The sequence below is a fragment of the Macrobrachium rosenbergii genome, chromosome 4 (assembly GCF_040412425.1).
Source record: "Macrobrachium rosenbergii isolate ZJJX-2024 chromosome 4, ASM4041242v1, whole genome shotgun sequence".
NCBI classification, from domain to species: Eukaryota; Metazoa; Arthropoda; class Malacostraca; order Decapoda; family Palaemonidae; genus Macrobrachium; species Macrobrachium rosenbergii.
In genome coordinates this window covers 19612376-19637071 of record NC_089744.1, presented here as the reverse complement: position 1 = coordinate 19637071, position 24696 = coordinate 19612376, and the positions used below count along the sequence as shown (strand labels likewise).

General features: G+C 36.3%; 1 long non-coding RNA gene across 1 annotated transcript; it reads right to left on the bottom strand.

The window, feature by feature from the left end:
* Positions 1-19146: 19146 nt before the first annotated feature.
* On the bottom strand, positions 19147-23731 carry LOC136838351 (uncharacterized). Its single transcript, XR_010852950.1, has 3 exons — positions 23605-23731; positions 22568-22656; positions 19147-19522 (listed from the first exon to the last, which is right to left on the bottom strand). It is a non-coding gene; the product is annotated as an uncharacterized lncRNA (long non-coding RNA).
* Between the last annotated feature and the right edge of the window lie 965 nt (positions 23732-24696).

The window sequence follows — 24696 nt, the reverse complement described above, 5'->3', positions numbered from 1 at the left end:
ATCTAGGTAATATAAGCAAGATTTTCTTATATATAGTATTTGTGTGTGTGTGTGTTTGTATGTGTGTGTATGTGCATGTGCATGTGTATGTGTGTGCGTGTAGAGATAGGGTGGTGACCCCACCATCCACTATTGGTTTGTGAAATTAACCGGGAGAACGGTGTGGAACTGAGCTTACTAGAGTACTTTTGGATTCCTCGTGGAAAAACTCTCTCGCGTCAAGAATGAACTGTTTCTCAACTAAGCTATTAGGCCATTCTCAATATGAATACTATATAAAAGCGCGTCAATGATAAGCCGTCACTTCATGCATATCAAATAAATTTCAACATGCCGGTGATATCTCCCTTTTCAAGTCTTTTGAAATAAATTTGAAAATTAATGGGAGCCAGTGAATATTTCAGCCCACATCCCATTACCTAATGCCTAATCGTCCTCAAATTATAAGCGGACTTCTTTACAAGAAGCCGGAACATCCAACTCTGTTCCGATTTCAAAGATGGTTTCCAAAACGCCACGAGATACAGACCTAATCAACAAGATCGGATTTGTTTCACATCCTGTCCATGTTTGCTGGAATTTTTCACGCTAACGATAAAGTATTCACGAAGAAGTGGAAGTACAAACATACACATACAAGCGTTTGGCTTTGAGTGGACAGCACTATAGGATTTTAGTTTATTAGTTTATCTCCTGTTTTTGAGTTCAGACTTCGGACAGGTTGCTCTCCCCATGCCTCTCCTCTCACAGATGGTGACAAACTTTGTCTCAGGCGATTGTTTATCCAGATATTTCCTGATTGGATAATGTTTTATGCGCGCGCGCACACACACACACATATAAATATATATATATATATATATATATATATATATATATATATATATATATATATATATATATATATATATATATACACAAATATATATATAATATTTGGTATTTTAACAGAATTCCGTCTAATAAAGATTGCCCATAAAACCACGAAAAAGGGTATTTTCCAGCGTTAGATTTCAGGGAACTGTACACACACAAAGATATGTATGTATATACACACATATATATGTACATATACATATATATATATATATATATATATATATATATATATATATATATATATATATATATATATATATATATATATATATATGTGTGTGTGTGTGTGTGCATGTGTGTGTATAAAACCCTATCTGATCAGTAAACATATGGATAGCCAATTGCCTGGGACACAATGTGCTTGTCACCATCAGTAAGTTGAGGACCATGGAGAGAGCAACCTATCCAATTTCCACCACTCAAGTTTCTCCTGCTTTTTGCCTTCCACAAATATATATATATATATATATATATATATATATATATATATATATATATATATATATATATATATATATATATGTGTGTGTGTGTGTGTGTGTGTGTGTGTGTGTGTGTGTGTGTGTGAGTTCATCTCTTTTCTCTTTCTGCGTGTTTAAGGCGTACGTAATTGAAAAGTTTTAGAGTTACTGTGTAAATCACTGTAATGTTTTTTCTTTTAAAGTTTTTCATATTTTACGCCTTGACATAAAAGCTTTTTTTCCAACGAATATATTTCCTGAGAGTAAATATTTGCTGTTCCGCCACACGGTTTGTCTTTTCCCTCCGTCAGAAAATGTTGACTTTTCTGTCTCCTTTGAAGTAACCCATATAAGGAGATTAGGAACTGCAGTCTGTCTACAACAGATTTAGGTCTCAAAATATGTATTGATACACATTGCTATTGCATATTAGTCTTCATGTTAAAACTAGAAATTTTTGGTAACCCTAATGCATTTTATATTCCAAATTGTTAAGGTTATTCTTATGTCTTATATTTCATGAAATATTTTCATTCATTTTAGACATTTACTTTTCATGAAGTATTTCCATCACAACGTGATATATATTTTAGTTTTTTAACATTTCATGTACCGTATATTCTAATGAATATTCTATAAGAATCTCGATACATATAATGATTCTGTACATCCTTCCTCTGAGATGCAACTTTTCGCTTCAAAAGCTTTTACGTTTGGAATTTTTTTGTCAAATGTTTTAATCGATCCCACGTCAAAAGAAGGATAAAACTAAGAAAGATTGGGCAGAAATGGCGACGAATAACACCTGTCATAGAAGAGGAAGGACTCTGTAACCCTTAGAAATGGGAAACGCGAAGAAAAGTCCGCAGTTATGAGGAAGCAGGGAGGAAAGTCACCGGTTTTGGAACAGAAGACGTGGGATGTGGTGTTTAAGTAGGTGTTACGCGTCAGCCAGAAAAGAGGAAGGGCCATTATAGTACTTGCTGAAGAGATATAATGTGCATCTCATATCAGAGCGTGAGCGTTAAAACAACAAGTAAAAAATGTGCCGAAGTTTCTTAAGCTCAATCGAATTTTCTGTACACCGTTTAATCAAGGCCACCGAAAATAGATCTACCTTTCGGTGGTCTCGGTATAATGCTTTGTGAGGCTCGGCCCATGAAACTTTAACCATGGCCCGGTGGTGGTCTGTCCTATATCGATGCCAGATGCACGATTATGGCTGACTTTAACCTTAAATAGAATTTTAAAAAAACTACTGAGGCTAGAGGGCTGCAATTTGGTATGCTTGATGATTGGAGGGTGGATGATCAACATACCAATTTGCAGCCCTCTAGCCTCAGCAGTTTTTAAGATCTGAGGGCGGATGGACAGACAAAGCCGGCACAATAGTTTTCTTTTGCAGAAAACTGAAAAGAAGAAAGGGTCGTTGGCTAGACACGCTAGAAGGAGTTGCCAACATTACCGTTACGTATCATCATGAAAATCATTTCTCAGGAAATGTGAAGTAAATATTGACTAGTGCGACAAATATATTACTACGGACTGAGGGATGGAAAGCCAGTTGCGAAACACGGAGAGTCAACAACATTATAATTATATATTTATAAGAAATTAAAGAGGCCTGATGCTTGTCTATGCCATTTCCTAAAAAAAAATAAGGATACATGTAACCGAAGACAAACAAGGATTTTACAACTTTCCATTCTCTTCTGAGGCTCATAGAATTAGTTGAATAAATAGGAACGTTGCTTTTGACCATAGAAAATACTAAGAAAGATGTAGCGACTGAATTGGGCTGAAGTTGCAGGAAACTTTTATATGAAGATTTAGACATTAAATTTAACAAAACAACCTTTAAACAAAGATAAACAGAAACTAACTAGGAAACACAAGGAAAGAATCGAACGAAGAGATGACATAGAATCCCATTTTGAAACGTGAAAAACTTAATTAATAAAAAAATATAGTTATGCTCACCAATAAGACATCGTTCTTTCTTAAAAGCAGAATTACAAGTATCAGTTATCCATAACAGTTTCTTCAATGTATATAAAAAAACATAAAGTAGAGAAATAAATCTGGTGAATACATCTCGAAATAAAAACCTTTTCCAAAAGTCTTTTATCGTTCTCTCTAAATTTCATTACACCCAAAATGGCTTTTAAAACTGCGCATTTCGTAGCATAATGAACCTTTGGGAAGCTATTAAGGGTGTCTACGTTTTACTAATTTCATGTAAAGCTTTCCTAAATTCAGTCCTTATTACGTACCACTTCTATTCCAGGTTTGAAAATAGTTTATTGGCAGCAAAGTGCTTCGTAGATTCAATATAATCGAATTGCTGCTTAAATCGGGACATGGGGAATGACTGTAGGTTGGGTTTTGTAGATGAAATGTGCTGTAGTCGTCAGTTATAAGTTTTCTGCTTTATCTTCAATGCCTTACTTTCTTGTTGTTTGCCATTGCCACCGTCTGGAATTCGAAAAATACCCAACGCTTGATGTCGAGACATTCCTGTTTCTCAGTTTCAAATGTGCTCCCAAGTTCACTCTCTGTAGATCGTAAGCCACTGTTGTCATTTCATCTTAGGTACAAACCATTCGAATCACAAACTAAAGACATGTTTTGAATACCAGTTTCATGAATACCTCGTCTTTCTCTGCCTAACGTTTAATTTCAGTGTTTGTATTTAAAAAGAGGTGTCTTGGGTATATTTCCAGTGTTTTCTAGCATGTTTTTAATGGACGTGTCATGTAGCACAAACACGCAATATCATTACGCATCTATTTTGTTTCTAGACACCCCATCCCGTTGCTTTGATTTTAACACAAATTCAATACGTGGTCCTCGCAGTTTCGTTCTTGAACTTTGTGTTACGGAGACAATCTCGGTTTGATAAACATCGTCTATGTATTGCTTTTTAAGTTTACAAAAATTAAAACTAGAATAGTTGAGATAATAATAAATGTTAATGAATTCTCTAATTCTGTTTAGAACTTTATAGTCTATAAGACACAAAATGCAATATATTCTGAATTAGACAGATATGTAAAGTTATATCCCGAGTGTAGTATATATTATATATATATATATATATATATATTGTATGATTTTGTATATTATAATATATTATATATATATATTAATATATATATATATACCTTAGTAGGAAGTTTGAAACAAATTCAACTCTGTATGAAGAATATTAGGTAAAAGAAAAACATTCACGGTGAGGCAGATCTGATGATCTCCCTCCATGAATATCTGTGCACGATGTCTACCTTTTTATCATGGTGGCTAAAGCCTTGAAACCGTTCAGTATTGCACTGACAGCATACGCTTGACAGACATGCTGACGGATGGATCGAGCACAGACAGATGATCCCCTTCACGCACATCTACGCAAGATGGTGTATCTCTGTCTTTCACACAGTCGTTCTCTCTTAAACTGAGTAAACAAAAATTCTTATTACTCTGGAATGAAAATCAAACCTGTTACAATTATTTCCATTTTAGCATTATTAATATCCTACTTGGGAGTTGAAGAAGTAAAAATGTTGTTTTGTTATATATTACATCCTAGTCTCTCTCTCTCTCTATCTCTCTCTCTCTCTCTCTCTCTCTCTCTCTCTCTCTCTCTCTCTCTCTCTCTCTCTCTCTCTCTATATATATATATAATATATATATATATAAATATAATATAATTAAAATCCACTGTGTGTATCAATTTTACAGAAGATTTATCATTATTATCATTTTTAATAATTTTCTCAGAGATAACCTATATATATAGTGTCATATCCAACTCAGTGGCCGGTCCCAAGCCCTAATAAATGGGGAGGATCTGGATCTTTCAAAGATCCAGGCAACCGGCCATCTTAATTGTAGCCAAAACCAAATTGACATTTGACTTGTTGATATAGAAATTCAAATTTGATCCTGGACGTATTCAACGTAAACAAGCATTTTATTTTTTAGCCAGAGTGATCTTGATTGGCAAGTCACCTCAGCTCTTAAGGGCGCTTGGTTAAAGAAGAGAGTCAAAAAAGGCTTCAAGAAGAGTGAGGATGTTGAAGATGGTGGTAGCAAAGATCTGGAACTTTAACAATAAATCTTACTCTTTTACTGGAGAAGGAAGAGACATACTTTCCTCTGATAGAGAGCTTTTTAAGAATAAGCATTTTCTTTGAGCAGGAGAACAGTAGATGGATTCAAAAGTTTAGAGAAAAGCTTTTGTGGATATAAGTCACCAAGCTGGCATCTTTCCCCTTTGGTATCTTCAAAACTAAGGAAGATAGAAATGGATGATTTCTCTTCAAAAACTTAAAAGACAGCAAAATAAGATGGAAGAGGAAAAAACTGCCTACATTTTTGAATCATTTATTTTTACAACATGCTTGTAACCCTCTAAATCCATTGATGAAGCTAGAAACATGGCATTTAATGATTGCAGGGTAATGGAAAACTTTGATTTGCTGAGTGAAACACCATGCAGAAGAGTTATTAATCTTTGATGGTGACATGAATGCATTCAAAAGGACCAACATACTGAGATTCCTCTTTAACTATGATGGCTTCGGTTTTGGAGAGAGAAATGACAAGGGAGGGAACACATAAACTGTGCAGTGTCGTTTGATTTGGCTACATAACACCTTGTAGGTAAAGAAAGAAAATCAGTCTTCATCACATACAAGAGTGGAGCAAGAGAATGTCAAATTGGCTTCCTCATGTGCAGAAGATCACATCTGGTTGAGGTGAGAAATTGTAAAATTTTAAATGGAAAGTTTGTGGCAGCACAGCACAGGGTGGTGTTTATGGACTTGGAAATGAAGAACACAATAAAAGGCAGGCCTGCTCGTATCCCATCAACAGTCAAGTGGTGGAAGCTGACACAAGAGCAGAAAGCGAGGCAGGAATTTAAGGAGAGCAGTATGGAGGGAAGTTAGATTGAGAGGAGAGCAAGAATGGTGGAATCACAACAGTATGGTGATAAAGAGAGTGGGTGGAGAGGTTTGGATTACCATCTGGAAAGAAACCTCTTGAAGATAAGGAAACCTGGTTGCAAGGAATGATAAGTGAAAGAGGTGGTGAAAGCCAAAAAAAAGGTCAAAAATGATCTGGGAAAACTTTGGACAACAAGAAAAGCTCTTGAGCATTAGATGACATGTACAGTACAAAAATAATGACCTGGAAACACCTTTCCTGAGAGAAAAATTCACAGAATTGCAAAGTCACTGACAAGAACACCAAAGACTACTCCCATAAAAAACAGGTTTAATGGGAATTTTTTAATGGTTTTACACAACGATGAAAAGATAGAGAAAGGTGGAAATAATAGTTATGAACACCTGTTAAATGAATTCTAATACTAGATTAATTCTTTGAAATGGATTCTAGAACCTTGGTTCTTCATGATTTCATTATTTGCAGGAAATGAAATAAAGAATCAATTTTAAGAAGAAAAATTGGTTTAAGCAATTTATTACCCCAGAAGAACTACTGGAGAGGTGGGAAGAGCCTGGGAGAAGAATGAATAATGTTGGGAATCTAGCAAAAACGAAAATGTATAGTTTTAGAAAGATACCAGAAGAATTATTCTAGAAATGACCTTTAATGTTGTACACTTTTTGCCTGAAACTGTGATATTCCAAACACTGGAACACAGAACATAAAGTTAATGTTTAACAACTGAAAATTTAGACAAAGAATTGTTTTCCCTTCAAAGAATTAGAAAGAAAGATCTGTTGTTAGGTGAAAACAGTCTGGTTTCATAACAGAAGGCCTCGTTCATTACTCTGTTAATAATCATTTTCCTTCCACAGATGATGGAAAAACACCGTTTCTGCAGAAAGGACTGCACATGTTACATAGAATCTGGAAATTTTGTTTCTGTTCTGTACTCACTACAACACTTTGGAGGTGCTGCTGGTAAAGGAACACTTATGAAGTATGAGTTGGTCCAAGATATCACATATGGATTAGAGAGTTACAACTAAAAATCGCAAATCGATTAGAATGATGAACTATGACCATTACAATGGATAACAGCCACGAGTTGGTCTGACATCACGGATATGAATTAAATAGTAAAACTTTTGACCCGATAATGGATCACTTGTTTATGTAATTAATTATATCAAAGTTCAAGTCAACTGTGTTTTAGCTGACTATGACATCGTTTTGTTCAGCACCAACAGAGGGGAGACAAGTGGAGTCAAAACTAGTGCAGGTCCCAAGGAAGGATAAATGGGAGGGAGGTTTAAAGATCATCCGGAGGAAGACTGAAAAAGTTTAATGAATATCAAGACTCAGAGATTAGTATGGAAGGGACAAGGTTGAACCGAGTAGAAAAATTTGGTATCTTGGTTCAGCAGTGGCTGATGATGGAAATTTGGATGTAGAAACAACACACAGAGTGCAGGCTGGATGGAAAAATTGGAGAAAGAAGTCAGGTGCCTTTTGCGACCGCAGAGTCAATATAAAGGTTAAAGGAAGAGTGTATAAGACAGTAGTGAGACCAGCTTTGATGTATGAAGCAGAAACATGGCCGGTAAAGAGAGTACAAGAGAAGAAACTGGATGCGGTAGAGATGAAAATGCTCAGGCGGATGTGTGGAGTAACAAAAATGGACAGGATCAAAAATGAAAGAATAAAAGGAACTACTAAAGTCGCAGAACTATCAAGGAAGGCCCAGGAAAGAAGACTGCAGTGGTATGGCCATGTGGTGAGAAGGGATGTGACATATGTAGGGAGGAGAGTGACTCAGATGGAGGTGCATAGTGGGACAGAAAGAGGAAGACCAAAGCGAAGGTGGATGGATGTAGTTAGAGAAGACCTAAGAGACAAACAATTGTCAGAGGACGATGTGTTTGACCGAGCCAGGTGGGAAAAGATGCATAGAAAGAAAAAAATATATATATATATATATATATATATATATATATATATATATATATATATATATATATATATATATATATATATATATATATATATATATATATACATATATAGATATGTAACCTGAGAGAGACTTATACCGGTGGAGATTATGAGAGATTGGCGGAATACCATCTATCAATAACGATCGCCAACTAAATTCGTGAACGCCATCAAAAAGGTCCCGCATTGATCGTATAATCGCGAACAAACAGCGCAGAGTAATCGCCGCCGTACTCTCCAAATCACTCATTAATATGTCCATCCTAATTATGATTAATATCTACTATGAGCAGAGTAGTAGGACCAACTTTTTTTTTAGTGGTGATTTCGCCGTACAATGGATGGCTCTGAATGCTTGACATCGCTTCATAAATAATATCGAATGCGACATTGACCAGGGATTACGCTCATTGAAATTTTACGCATTTTGGAGTAAGGACCGGCTTCTGGGAGGGAGATGGCCGGGTCAGGGGGGGGAAACATCCCCCTCCTCCTGGTGGGAGAGGGGTTGGAGGACGGCCAGAAAGAAAGAGGTTGCAAACAATAATTCACAGAAACCCACAACTACCGATGCGACGCCTCATTATTTTTGCTTCTGAGAAGAGTTTCATTCTTTCCAAGAAAATTAAATGTTTCCGCATGACGCCTTTCATATTTCCCGACTCTTCCTTCTCCCGACTTTTATCAAGCCGAAAATGAAGGAAAATGAAGACTAAAGACAAAGAAATAAAAAATGCACTTCTCTTTCCTACTGAACAGAAACAAAACGACGTATGAGCAAGCGTACAGATAAATACATACATGTATATATATATATATACAGTATATATATATATATATATATATATATATATATATATTTATATATATATATATATATAGATATATATATGTGTGTGTGAGTGTATAGATATATATATATATATATATATATATATATATATATATATATATATATATATATATATATATGTGTGTGTGTGTGTATACATATATAGATATATATATATACATATATGTATATATATGTATAAATATAAATATATATATATATATATATATATATATATATATATATATATATATATATATATATATATATATATATATGGTGTGTATGTGTGTGTGTGCATACGTACGTTACACCATTGTCATCCCTATACATCTTATTATCCTAGGCTTGAGGTTTTTTTTTTTTTTATTTATTTCACTTCCTCAGATTTTCCTGATCTTGCGTCTCACCTCACCTGCCTTGGTGTTCCAGAATCGTGAATTCTTAATGCGGCCTTTCAGGACTGGAAGGGAGACGTTGGCTTCCAGTTTATGCTTTATCATTTGCCTTTTTTGTGAAGGCTTATAGTAGGGACAAGTGACTAAAGGCACGCATACACACATACACACACACACACACATATATACACACACACACACACATATATATATATATATATATATATATATATATATATATATATATATATATATATATATATATATATATATATATATATGTGTGTGTATATATATAATTATATATATGTGTGTACATATGTATAATATATATATATATATATATATATATATATATATATATATGTGTGTGTGTGTGTGTGTGTGTGTGTGTATACGTATGTGTGTGTGAGTGCTGTACTTCCTTGTCGTATCTTACTTACTTAACATCTCCTGTCCCTAATATCAGCCTTCACATAAAGAAATAAATCAAGTCCGTCGCTGTCTCCAAAATGAACCTGCTGTTGCCGACTTGTAATCTAAATTCAGACTCCACTGGCTCTTCATATGTAACTCTTATTTCAATTATCTTCAAATGTGGAAATGATAAAGCATATACTGGAAGCCAACGTCTCCCTTCCAGTCCTCAAAGGCCGCATTAAGAATTTACGACTCTGGAACACCTAGGCAAGTGAGGTGAGACACAAGACCAGCGAAATCTGAGGAAGTGAAATAAATACGACAAAACTCAAGTGTAGGATAATAAGATGTAAAGGGTTGATAATGGTGTAACGTACGTACACGCGTGTATTCATATAAATACACACACACGCGAAGAATACACATACATACACACACACACACACACATATATATATATATATATATATATATATATATATATATATATATATATATATGTGTGTGTGTGTGTGTGTGTGTGTGTGTGTGTGTGTGTGGATCTTTCCTAAACGGTGACACCCCTGGCAAAGTTCGGGGGTCATTATCTAGGACTAATATTTCTTGGGGGTCATTATCTTTATGATATTTACAGTCTTTTGCTTATGTTTTTACGGTAATCCCCAACGGGGCTTGTACTAAACACGCCGCAAAGGTGGATACATACCCGGTTAAAAATCTTGGGGGTCACTATCTAAGAAAGATCCCTGTATATATATATATATATATATATATATATATATATATATATATATATATATATATATATATATATATATATAGATAGATAGATAGATAGATAGATAGATAGATAGATAGATAGATAGATACACCCACGCCTTTTTTCTGTTACAATTGGCGCAAGAAGGTAATGTATTAGGCTTGCCTTTTTTCAGTTTTGCTTGGCATTCACCCGCCTAAGCACTGATCACACCCAACATCGCTTATCTCCACAGACAGAGTAACCAGTGGTGTCATTGTCGTTGGCAGTCTCTCTCCCTGTATAACAGCTGATTCATAATGGTGCACCTGTCCTAAAATGTTCCCAAACTTCAGCTGCAGCATACATGATACTCCATAGAAGGCTTATCGATAGTGCATTCTGTGAATTAGCTGTTAACGCCCTTACACACACACACACACACACACACACACACACACACACACACACACACACTCTGCGCAACCCTCCTTTACCTTGCCTGCGCACTTGCGTTGCCTGGATACTGAGACGTTCTGTGTCAACCCGTCTTCCAAGGGTCTACATTCAGTCCAAACTTTCTCGGTGTTAATCTCCTCCCTCTGATGTCTTTCGAAAAATTCTCTTCACAGTCTATCTTCTTTCATTCTCTTTACATGAGTGGACCAACTTTTCACCTGTGGTTTTCCTTGTACCTCATCTCCATGTAAAAATTAAAATGCCGACTTTGAGGCCCCTTAGCTCAGAGGGAAATCCTGCCACGGCCACAAGACTCCAAATGGTCACCCGGTATTTTGGTCCATTTTATTGGAAAAAGCAAACGTGAGGTAAATTCTTTGCATTTCTCATTTTTTCTTCCCTTCTCCTTCCACATATATCACACCTGTAGTTCCCATACACAGCTTCTATTTTTATTCATAAACGTGCAGTCAATCGGATTCAAGACCAGAATCAAATGCCGTGTTTTTTCTGAGAATGCAAATTCAACCCACTGAAATTCCTTCATAATGCAGAAGAAAGACTGAAGTAATTCAGTGCCTCTAAAACAGGAAGTATAAGGGAAAGCAAAGGAGATAGATGGAAATGGAAATAAAGGACCCGACGCTTCAAGCAAGCAAGCGGAATCTCTCTTCAGTCTTTCTAACCTTCCCCAAGACGCAAGCAGACAGTAAATCGCGCTCTGACATTTGCATCTTTCTAAGGAATGATTTCTTACCCCTCTTGTCCTTACGGACTTTCGTTCTTGTGTTCTCGAAAACAGGAGGTTCTCAGAATAATGTATCGGTCTCTACAGAGACGCTCGACTCACTTGCATAATACAGTTTGGTTTTCTCTTTCGTAGCAGGTTTTAACAACTTGGTTAAGTCGAATTTTTGACATTCTTGAAAGACCTCTTTCATACGCTACCGATTTTCTTTCATCGTAATAATATAAAACTCTATTTTCTTCCTACAATCAAGTTTTCAGGTTATGGGAATCTCTCTTTCGTCGACCCTCCCAACTCGTTCAATAGTCAGATCAAATCTTATTTATCATTTTTAGTATTTTTTCTCTGTCTTTACGTGATGATGTTTCTTCCTTGCTACCGTACTCTGACTTCATGTTATGAATATTTACCGTCAAAATATAAATCTCACTTTTCTTCCTTGGAGAATCAGTAACGCGGCCAAATACTATGAGGTTCCTGGAAGAGTGAATTTCGGTTCATCTCTGCTTTGTCGCCTCGGGCGGCCAAAAGTGGAGCAGACAGAAAGGGGTTTTTCATGAAAGAGATTCTTTATGCCTTTGATGTAGGATAGAGTCAAGAGAGAGAGAGAGAGAGAGAGAGAGAGAGAGAGAGAGAGAGAGAGAGAGAGAGAGAGAGAGAGAGAGGTTGGGGAGCTGGCTTTGGCTGGGGAGGTAGTAGAGAGAAAGGGAAATGTTGCGCAGATAGACAAATAATCATACAAACAGGCAGACCAGAAATGAGGCAAACATAGGAACGTAAACAAGCGGAGAAAGAAACAGGGATACAACAGACAAACAAAGTAGCACTAACAGTGAGTAATAGACAGACAGACAGACAGACAGAGAGAAAGTGACATTAGCAACAAACACCTTCTTTATGTTGACCTACGCTAAGCCACGTAAACATCGTCTAGGAAACTTTTTATGCAACATTTTTCTTGCGTCTCATTTTTTCCCAGTATCCTTCGATAAAACAGGCCTACAAGTAAACGCACACTAGAGGAGAATGTTAATATTCCCGCAACCATACAGGAAGAGCGACCGGTCAAACTTGAGGTGAGCAGACACATCAAAGGATGGTGTGTGATTTGCTATTCGTTGAATAAGATTTTTCGTTCTACGGAAAGTATTTTCTTCCTCCAGGTAAATGGAAGCAGAGAAAAATACTAGGATAACTGTTTTAACAGAAAAGCCAGTTATAATACTGTTACGAATACTAGCTAGTCAATATTCTGCATCAGGGCTAGCATATTATCGCACTGTCAAGTCCTTGGTCACATATAGAAATCAGTCGGTACGTTCCATCAAGTATTTGAACGACCAACAAGGGTTATTATCATTTTGCGGGTATTCCATCTAATAAGTAACCTTATAACCGCGATGGGCGAATCTAATAAAACTCTCTCCAAACCTTTCCAGAGTCCCTCTGTTTAGACGTCTTGTTTGTCCTGCCGTTCAAGGAGGTAAGCTCCTCCTAAATGTCAACTACCCATCGTAATATCTTCGTTAATTGAGTGGTTAAAGTATCTTGAATTGTCAACCTATCGGAGCAGTCAGAATTCCATCATAAAGGTATTAAATGGTAAATGTCTTAACATTCTTCCGTAATGACTCGTTCCGTATGAAGCGGCTGGTGGGGGATCAGAATTAGACACATATGTAACCTTAATAGCCACAATGCCCTCTTAACTTCTCGAATTCTTCGCATATCCAAAAAAAGCGTGAAGAATTTGAGAAGTTAAGAGGGCATTGTGGAATTATTAGAATATAATATATATATATATATATAGATATATATATATATATATATATATATATATATATATATATATATATATATATATATATATATATATATATATATATAACTGGTTATGTTGTCGTTTCTAGGAAACTTCAATTTCAATTTAAGAGGAACAGGACAGCCAGAAGACGTGGTAATATTGCAGACATTATTATATCTGAAATCAGAGGCAGAGCCGAGCTTCCGGGAATGCATGACTTTTCCGATCATCAGGGTTACTTATCTATAAAATACTTAATTTCGTTGGTCTCGGTATAATGCTGCATGAGGTGCGACCCATGAAACTTTAACCACGGCCCGGTGGTGGCCTATCCTATATCGTTTCCAGAAGCACGATCATGGCTAACTTTAACCTTAAATCAAAACTACTGAGGCTAGAGGGCTGCAATTTGGTATGTTTGATGATTGGACTGGATGATCAACACACCAATTTGCAGCCCTCTAGCCTCAGTAGCTTTTAAGATATGAGGGCGGACAGAAAAAGTGCGGACAGAGAAGAGTGCATACAGAATTAAGTGAGGACGGACAGACAAAGCCGGCACAACAGTTTTCTTCTACAGAAAACTAAAAGCTAACATGCACTGAACAATGGAACTGAGGTGGTTTGGTGGTTGTTGGTTAATATGGAGCGACTTACAGAACAGAAGCAAATGGTTGTTTTTTGTTTGTCCGAGTATTTGAAAATCACTGTATTTTATGTGATGGTGGCAGGATATGCCTTGGAATCTAAAGACACTATTTTCTTTTTTGCTTAACGTAAACCATTATGATGGTATTGTCAATTATAGCTGTTTTAATACTTTTAGATCTAGTCTGTATCAGTATGGTTTTCTGACGGCTTCTTTGCATTTCTGATGTCTTTATAGATAAGTGACCCTGATGATGGGAAAAGGTATGTATTCCCGAAAGCTCGGACGTGCCTCTGATTTATGACATAATAATATCTGCAATATTACCACGTCTTCTGGCTATATATATATATATATATAATTATATACATATATATATAAACATATATATGTATATATATAAATATATAATAAATCTATATACATATGAATACAAACAAATATCTATTTATGTGTTTGAGTACTTCGATTTCAAAGCATATCATAGTCTTGTTAGATACAGAAAAGTCCCTGGAAATATCACACAGCAAAGAAGGCAGTTATGGCCAATGAAATTATTGTTATCTGAAAGACCTTCGCTTGACTTTGGTTTGAAATGCAACAACAAAGATTTCAGAGGCGGAACAACATTAGATTGAAAGGAAGAGAATACGGCTCAGGTAGAAATGTAACAGCAAAAGAGAGGTATGTATATATGTACAAATATACGCCCTCCTCTTAAACAACCATATCTATACGCTCCCCTCAGGGAAAACTTATTTGGCCAAGCGAACTCGGAATTAAGAAAGCGCGTCAAGCGAAAGAGGAAATTGGTGCTATAGAGTTCCTGCCAAAAAGAGAAAGCGTAAAAATAAATCAAGTTCGGATTATCACAAAATCCTTCTTATAAGGGTTCGAATCGCATATACTGACTCGGCTCTTACATATAAAAGGGGTTAGATCGTTTGTATTGACCCGATATTTTATCCCGTCGGTGATTGGAACCATTCTTCCAGTTTCATTTCGTCGGCACTCCTCCTCCTTCTCCTCCTCTTCAACCTCCTCCTCCTCCTCCTCCTCCACCTCGAGAGTCCCTTCGCAACGCTCTTTCCCCTTTTGCAATTGCGAGAGCGGAGTTTATGCCTTCAATGAAAGGCTCTGCAACAACGCATTATGTCTAAAGGTTTAAGTGTTCCATCCATCAGCTGTGGGAAATAACCTCAAAAGGACTGTGTGAGCGATGTTTATGTAGCGAAAGGGACAAATGCGCACACATCTCCTCTGCTTTTCTGGGGAAGCGTTCGTTGTAGATGGCAACGCAGACAAGTCTCCCCTTCTCTGGCCCTTAATGACACCAGGGGTATTTGAATTTCGGACTGAATGAGATGTGAAATTGGAAAATCTTATTTATCGTCAGTAATGCATCCCGAACAACACCTCACAGATATCTGCAGCATCATGCAAACGAAATTGAGAGCAAAAACGTAGGTGATGCATTAAAACCAAATGACAGCCTGCTCGTGAATATTTTTTCCCTGCAAAGACCGATACAGTGACAGTTTCATGCCCCTGCCTAGCCCAGTCCCGACGGGGATAGGAAAGAGAAGAGGGAAGAGTGTGCGTCGCCAAAACCGGAAAGAAACGACTTAAATTCCCTCCTGAAAGATGGAATTTCATAAGACTATGGTTGTTTGAACGACGGGGATCCGTCGGAAGGCGTCATCGTTTTAAAATATGCTACAGCATCAAGTTGTTCACCTTGTCTTGGACGTCTTTTTAATTTCTTCACATTGTAGGAAAAGATGTTTTAAGCTCATTGTTTCCTAAATTCTTCAGACGGATCAACGTATTTCATGAAACACTTCCGGTTGCTCGATTTCGAGACTCGCCAGGCGAAGAGCAAGCACCAAGATCAGCTGAGGATTAATAAATTCTCATGCACCAAAGTCACCGCAGGTTGTGTCCTGAGTCGCACGTTCTTTAAGTGCAACGAGGAACAGCGATATGAATAGGCTCTCCACATCTCATTGTACTTCGTTTGGTCATTTCATATTGCGCAAACATCCACTATATCTTTCTACACCTCGGTCTTGGGAGGATGTATCATTCTTCGCTTTAGATTTGCCTCCGGCTTTTTTGAGTATAGTTACAATCGATTCTTCCTGTTCTTTCATTGTTCTACGATGATGGTTGCCTGCGTTAGCAACGTCTAACCCTGGAGTCCGGGAGCGATAACCCTGCATAGGAAGGGTGTAGTAGTTTGATCAGGTTAACCCTTGCCGGTACTTGGGGCTTCTGGGAGAAGCCATCCGTCTCTCTCGTATACTAGGTATCGAGGGTTTCTCACATAAGCCCACCCCAAAACCGTCCACAAATTTGTAATAACTCTATATAGCGTCCCCAGAATTTATCCAATCCATAGCCTGTTTTCTCTACTTACAGACATCGACTGCCCTCATGAAAGTAACGATATATATGATGAGGTTATTGTGGAGATGGTAAACAACGCCTCGTCCGATTCCTATTGCTTGGCGAAAATGAGTGTCATCCATTGACGAGGTACAGACAAACTTAATTTTTTTTCCATCGAATTATTTTAATTCATTGCCGACTAGATGGAATAAATTTAATTTTATTTTCGTAAGATATAAGATAACCGAAACAAAAGTACGCAACGCAAAACGTCATACAATGTCTGGGAATAACTTCTATGTTACTGACTCATTAAAATGAAAAGCTGAAATTTTTCTAATCCACTGCGTCATGCAATCCATTTCTCCCAGTCTTTATGTCTAAAGACTCCCATATGTTTCAGTACAAAGCTAAACCTATTCCGGTAGAAATACTTTACTTTTTCTGCCTCTCGTGTAAACAGCTATCTGTATTTTTACAATATTGACTGATAGACATTTATACATAGCTAATGGCGTTAAATTTCTAGAAGCATGGAATACACACGAATCTATATTCAGCCTAAAGGCAGGGTTATGTGGACCTATGTTTATAGATTCAGCAACGGGTAGCAGTAAGGGTTTTATCTACAATGAGCAAATTCACCTATATTAATAAAATAAGTTGTTTACAAAATGCGGTGATCTTGTAAGCCTATAATTGCTGTCCATACTCGGCCACCTGGATACGCTAATCCTCTCTGCTGTCTAGGCTAAGTAAGGAACATCAAGTAACTTGCTTACTTTTGCCGTGTACATACATCCCAGAAATAATGAAAATGAAGATATTCACATGACAATATACTTCACCGATACTTTCAGTGAATATGGCTTTATTCCAGACGTGCTCAAAAGGTTTCATCCACAAAAGTAAATGTTTTTGTTATCATTGGTTTTGGTGCCTCGCAGGGAATCAGCTTTCATTTGCAATCATGTAATTGCAATGTTTTTGCTTCATGAATATTTGTTAGGATGTAATCCTACGATTTTACTCAATTCTTTGTATTTGTTTTACACCAGAACATTTACAGAATATATGTATATAAAAAGTTTAGGTAATATTTCTGATTTCTACCACAACTTTACTATAACATTATGACTCCTGTGACTATCCCTGCGATTTTATTACCGTCCACCGTGACTTGATGTGACCTTTTTTCGGGCGCAATTCATTTTGGTTGACAAAACATCAAAATCCTGCAAATTGGCGCCAATCATTTGGGTGAATCAGTATGGAAAGAGACAGAAGTATTTTAGGACGTTTTCACGTGGTGATAACTCTGTAATCGGTTGGCGGATAACTCAGTAGTTAGCTGGTTAATAATTGGTAGTTATCAACAGAGTTATTACTCTATGGAAGGAAGTATCTCGAACAAACCGACGAAAAAGGTGCTTTGATATTTTCTGGCTTCTTTTTGCATAGACATTGAAGAAAGTTTCGTGGCGGTGCACAAACAACAAAAACCAGATGTAAAGCCAGAATTAGGTGACTAACCCTAGCTATCCGAAGTTGTGCGGATCGTAGCCAGGATAAAATGAAGACCGATTTAAGTTTTTGTCCTGGCGCTCTCAATTCTAAAGCGCACCCAGTTCACTCTGTTCTAAAACCAAGTATCACCATGGAATAAATAAATTGGTATTACCAAGACATTGGCAAAACTAAGGACCAGAAGCACAACCCCATCCTAAAGAAACCCTTTGAGCAACTTTAACATTCAAAAACTTCAGAGTCAGAGACAAGCCACCAACTAATTAAACACTGCATTATGCAAAAATACTGCATTTCTATTGCCTCACTTATCCGATACATACAAGTCCAACGCTAAAGCCTGTGTTGTAGTAACCATCGACGGTCACAGTAACTTCAACAATTTATAGGCATAAGCAATAACCACTCCCTGGACAAATTACACTACCAATATTGAAAGTTTGCTGCTTGCTTAACTTTAATTGTAACCCTTACATGGCAATTTGGACTATTCAACCCCGTTAGATCCTTAAAATATTTTCTTGGCGGTATCTCATGTCAAAGTGAATTTTCCACTTCCAACTATTATCCCTGAAGTCACCTTCTCAAGTGTTCTCAACCGAATGAGATCTCCAGATCATAATGAATGATCTGTAAACAATTATTCCTGTCATCAGAGGGATCAAAATACCATATCACTTTGCTGAATAGAAGTTTAAATCTACATAGACTATCGCAAGTAAACACCATTATTTCAGTTACTTGATTTCTCATATCAGTATCCCCTTCTTACTTCTGTTAACCAAACAATCAAGAATTACCATTCCCTTTATTTCATAAGACATTCGTGTTTCAAGGAGTATTACAAAATCTACCCCATCAAATGACATTTTGGGGTTAAAGAAATGGACAAAGGTTTACAGACATTTGTATTAAGCTGGTCTTCATACATGTAAATACTATTACATATCCAAAGTGGTCAGATTAAAAACTGAATAGTTGGTAGAGCACAGCATCTAAGTTCTAGTTGTCTATGTAACCGAATTTAGAGCACTTCTAATCCTCACAGGGTATGCAAACCGTCTAAAGTAGAGTTCTAGTTGTCAGGGTAACCGAATTTGATGGGCTTCAGTCACAGGACATGCATAACGTCTACAAGTTGAGTTCTTGTTTTCCGGGTGACAGAATTCAGAGCGCTTCGAATCCTCACAGGAAATTCAGTCTTAACGAAAAGCTTTGCTTTCCATTAGTATTAGTGTCGATGTTATGGTCTGCTGCAGCTACACCAAGTCTGTGCATAAGAAAAGTAGTTTCATTTTAGAATATACTAAAAGTTACCATGACATACCTACCCTCTTAAAAGTGAAAATAGCCTGTTCATTTAGTCCCAGCAGCTATTCTAAGTATTACAATTAATATAGTATCGTATGAGTAAACTTTCCCATTAACAATCCCATATATTACTACCATTGTTCCTTCAAACTTCCAACAAGACAACAGGATAGTGTGTGTCATCCTTTAAGATATATAAGAGGGCACCAATCTTACAATGAAACAGCCGCATCTAACTTTAGTGCTACTTAACTATGAAAGGTACTATGAAAGGTGCCATGCAATGCATGGCACTATCTGGCAACTTTCGTCCTTTAGTACACAGTCTTAAGGGATTTGAAACTGCACAACCCCACGGGGCGAAAAATTAAGTTGGGGAATTCAGAATAAGAAAGGGGTTCCAGAAGCAAGTTTCGGCGCTGGAGGAAAGGTGGATGAAGGTAGGGGTCAACGAAAATATGCAATGCAATCTCAACTATTTCGTAACAAAGCTTTGCTTGAATGAGCGGGGGGAGAGTGGGGATGTTGAGCGCATTGACGGAACGACGTTAACAAGACATTTTAATTACAACTTCCACTATTAACCAGTCTATTAAAATACCCGAGAAGTCCACGACTTATAAAAAAAATCTTGCCTCTTAGAAAATCGTTAATATACACCTATTACCTGCCTAGTTCCTAGTTACTAGTGTGAATGAAATTCTGAGTTACAAAAGTATGTCAGAGTTACCCTACCCTATTCTCAGCTCCACTAATACATTCAAACTTACATCTCATGACCAAACACAGGGGTCAAGTACTGTAATACCCTGTGCTATTAATAACTTGCGCTGTCAAATGTCTCCCTAGGTCTGACTAAAGCATTTTTTACCCCATTCTATTCCCAACATCCTTAAGAGACTTAACATTTATTACCTTTATCCTAACCCCTCCATCTATATAAAATCAGCAAGTTCTTCACCCTATTCTAGCCAATCCTATATTAAAAGTTTCATATCTAACTTCCCGTTAAGTCCTAGCTACACGACAACTATCAAAGTTTCAGTTCTAACCTAAGTAAGAAGTTGGTTGGTTTGAAATCCCTATTGTGCATGGTGACAAAGTCACCATGCTTGTTTATGAACTTCCTGTTGTGCATGGTGACCAAGTCACCATGCACAACGTGAAAGTCCACCTTTGCCTGGCAGGTGGCATCGCCACCCCGGCAAAGGTGGACTCCGGAAGTGGTCAAAGAATAACTTACATTAGACGCAAAACTTTAATTTACTGTACACGCAATTTAGACGCAAAACTTTAATTTACTGTACACGCAATTTAGACGCAAAACTTTAATTTACTGTACACTCAATTTAGACGCAAAACTTTAATTTACTGTACACTCAATTTAGACGCAAAACTTTAATTTACTGTACACGCAATTTAGACGCAAAACTTTAATTTACTGTACACGCAATTTAGACGCAAAACTTTAATTTACTGTACACTCAATTTAGACGCAAAACTTTAATTTACTGTACACGCAATTTAGACGCAAAACTTTAATTTACTGTACACGCAATTTAGACGCAAAACTTTAATTTACTGTACACGCAATTTAGACGCAAAACTTTAATTTACTGTACACGCAATTTAGACGCAAAACTTTAATTTACTGTACACGCAATTTAGACGCAAAACTTTAATTTACTGTACACGCAAATTTAGACGCAAAACTGACGCAAAACTTTAATTTACTGTACACGCAATTTAGACGCAAAACTTTAATTTACTGTACACGCAATTTAGACGCAAAACTTTAATTTACTGTACACTCAATTTAGACGCAAAACTTTTAATTTACTGTACACGCAATTTAGACGCAAAACTTTAATTTACTGTACACTCAATTTAGACGCAAAACTTTAATTTACTGTACACGCAATTTAGACGCAAAACTTTAATTTACTGTACACTCAATTTAGACGCAAAACTTTAATTTACTGTACACTCAATTTAGACGCAAAACTTAATTTACACTCAATTTACGCGCAAAACTTAATTTACACTCAATTTACGCGCAAAACTTAATTTACACTCAATTTACGCGCAAAACTTAATTTACACTCAATTTACGCGCAAAACTTAATTTACACTCAATTTAGATGCAAAACTTAATTTACACTCAATTTAGACGCAAAACTTAATTTACACTCAATTTAGACGCAAAACTTAATTTACACTCAATTTAGACTCAAAACTTAATTTTGACGCAGCTGAAATAAAAATTGTCAGTGTTCAAAAACTTGAAAACTCCAAAATAGAGAAACTAAACTTTACAATTTTAAAAACAAAACTGGCTGAAGTTACAAGATCAAACTACATAAGGCAAAAGTTTAAATATAAACAAGTTTGAATCTAACTTAAAATACTAGTTTTACTCTACAAACTCTCAAAAATCACCTTCCACACACATACCAGCAAACCTTCCACACACATACCAAAGATCAAACTACATAAGGCAAAAGTTTATATAAACAAGTTTGAATCTACTAACTTAAAATACCAGCTTTACTCTAAAACTCTCAAAAATCACCTTCCACACACATACCAACAAACCTTCCACACACATTATACCAACAAACCTTCCACACACATTATACCAACAAACCTTCCACACATTATACCAACAAACCTTCCACACAAACTTTTGATGCTATAATACCTAAATTAATAATAAATAAAAAATACTTTAAAACAAAGTTCTGAAGCTGAAACAAACCTAAAATTCCTTGAAATGTTCAAAGCTAGAAAAGTTAAATTTTAACCTTTGCAATTTTAAAAATTAAATTTTCAAAATTCTCAAAACTAAGGTTTTGAATCTGAAATAATAAACCAAATGCATTAAAACAAAGCCTAAACTTTTAAAAGTGAAAACTTACTTTTGATTCTGAAAAAATTAAGGTAAAAAACGTTTGGTGGGTTGCTCAAGTCACTCGACTAAGAAAAACAAGAAATACTTACTCACCCATTAATCCATTAGTCATAAGGTACCGGTACATCCAAGACAATTCAATTAACTCACTGTGGCACGCTTATTTAACGACACACCCTGACCTGAAATAAAATATATATTAAAGCCCAAAATGTTCTAGGAAGTGGAAAGAACCAAAGGCTGACTATTGCTTACAATCATCTGGGCTATCTGATAAGGAGCAGCAAGCAAGGCTTCATACTGATAAGCGTTATTACTAGTTTATTGCCACTTAAGCCTACAATTAAGTTTAAATAGACTTACTATACCCCATATTAGGAAGGCTATGACAGTCGAGTTAGGCCTCTCTAATCCTCAAGAAACTTTAAACCCCTATGGCATCGAAAGACTTAATGTATCACAGTATAAAGTTAAAATTAAAATATCCGTAGAACTGCATAAGATTGCTAGTATGGTTCAAAGTGCACAGAATTACCACTCAAAGCAATCTAGTTCAGCTTAGTAATAAATACGCTTCGAAACCAAGTCTTAAATACCATGTTGAAAGTCAATCTACAACAATACTTTACAAAAAATTTGAACATTTACTGTAGGAATTTACAACAATGAATCTAAAATACCCATATTTGAAAAAAAACCCGCAAACTGAAAACTTTCAAACGACAACTGCGTTATATTCAAGAACCACGTACTAAATATTTGATAAATATAAAACGCAAACCTGGCAATAGTACCCACTCACCAAACCAACAAACGAAGCACGCCTTCACGCCTAAAAAATTGCAGTCTATTCACAACACGACATATCTGAGAAACTGCTCAAGCTTCTCTAGACCTCAAATGAATATTGTAAACGGAAGACATGCAAGTAAAACATATAGGAGATTTGAATGTAGAACAAATCTTAAGTCAGGTTAGGGAGCATTTGTACACTGCGCACTAAGACTATACAACAAAATACGACTGAAGATCATTCAAGAAAGCAAGTTTAAAAAGCAACTACTCGCCTACTCTGCAGGAGCTACGATATTAACAAGAAAACAGAGAATAAAATGTAAGAAAAACCTTACTTTGAAAACGTACAAGGGTCCGTCAGAGAAGGTATCGTCCCTGCTAAGGACTGTACGTAAAACCACACAACGCGAAACCAACAATCCTTCAGTCCAGTACAGAATGGCCGAGATCCTAAACGCAAATGAACAAAAAGTCGAGTTAGTATCAACGAAACCTGCCTTACCAAGCTGGAGACTCAACAACGCTGAAACAAGCTGTTCTTGAGGATAACAGCCAACGACCGCTGCAACTGCCTGTTTGTGGGACGTCGCTTTGTCTCCCTTTCGCCACCGAAGAAGTTTAAGGCGATGATCAGAAAACCGACAGAAATTATTATTATTATTATTATTATTATTATTATTATTATTATTATTATTATTGAGATTTGCCATTTACTCTCCCTTTTTAGTAAAGTACCTGAATTTTGTATCGGTGTTTGGTCTTTATCTGGAACTATTATTATTATTATTATTATTATTATTATTATTATTATTATTATTATTATTATTATTGCTGTTGTCTTCAGCAGTGCTTGGGCATAAGAGTTCATGAATATTACTTTTTACTAGCGTACTTAATTTAGTATACTGTATTGTGTTCATCGTATATGGCCCGGAGCTGAAACAAAGGATATTATTATCATTATTATTAGTTAATGCAACATGGCGTTACAAGACACGGTCATAGACAAAAATAGTATAGAACACTTTTGTTAAAGTGATTCAACGGTGAGCTTATCAACTCGCACCTATGAATGCAAGGTAATTTTTATAATTAAATTTATTATTACTAATAATAAAGGTGCGTAGGTTAGTAATCTGCTACGGTAAAAGGCCACCTTCAGCGATTTGCCATATAGATTCAGGGCTTGCAGTGATAAATATATCCCAAAATTTTGGGGAAATTGAGAAGGTAGGAAGACAAAGTGGCATTATATAATCATTTATATCTGTCGTAAGTGATGTAATTAGCGGCTAATTCGAACAGTGGTCAATGAATTTACTGAAACCGGATCATGTTGTTCGATCATCGCCTGATATTCGAATCCTGTTTCGATATTATTAGATGGAGCTATGAAAACTGTTATCATCAGGATTATACACATATAT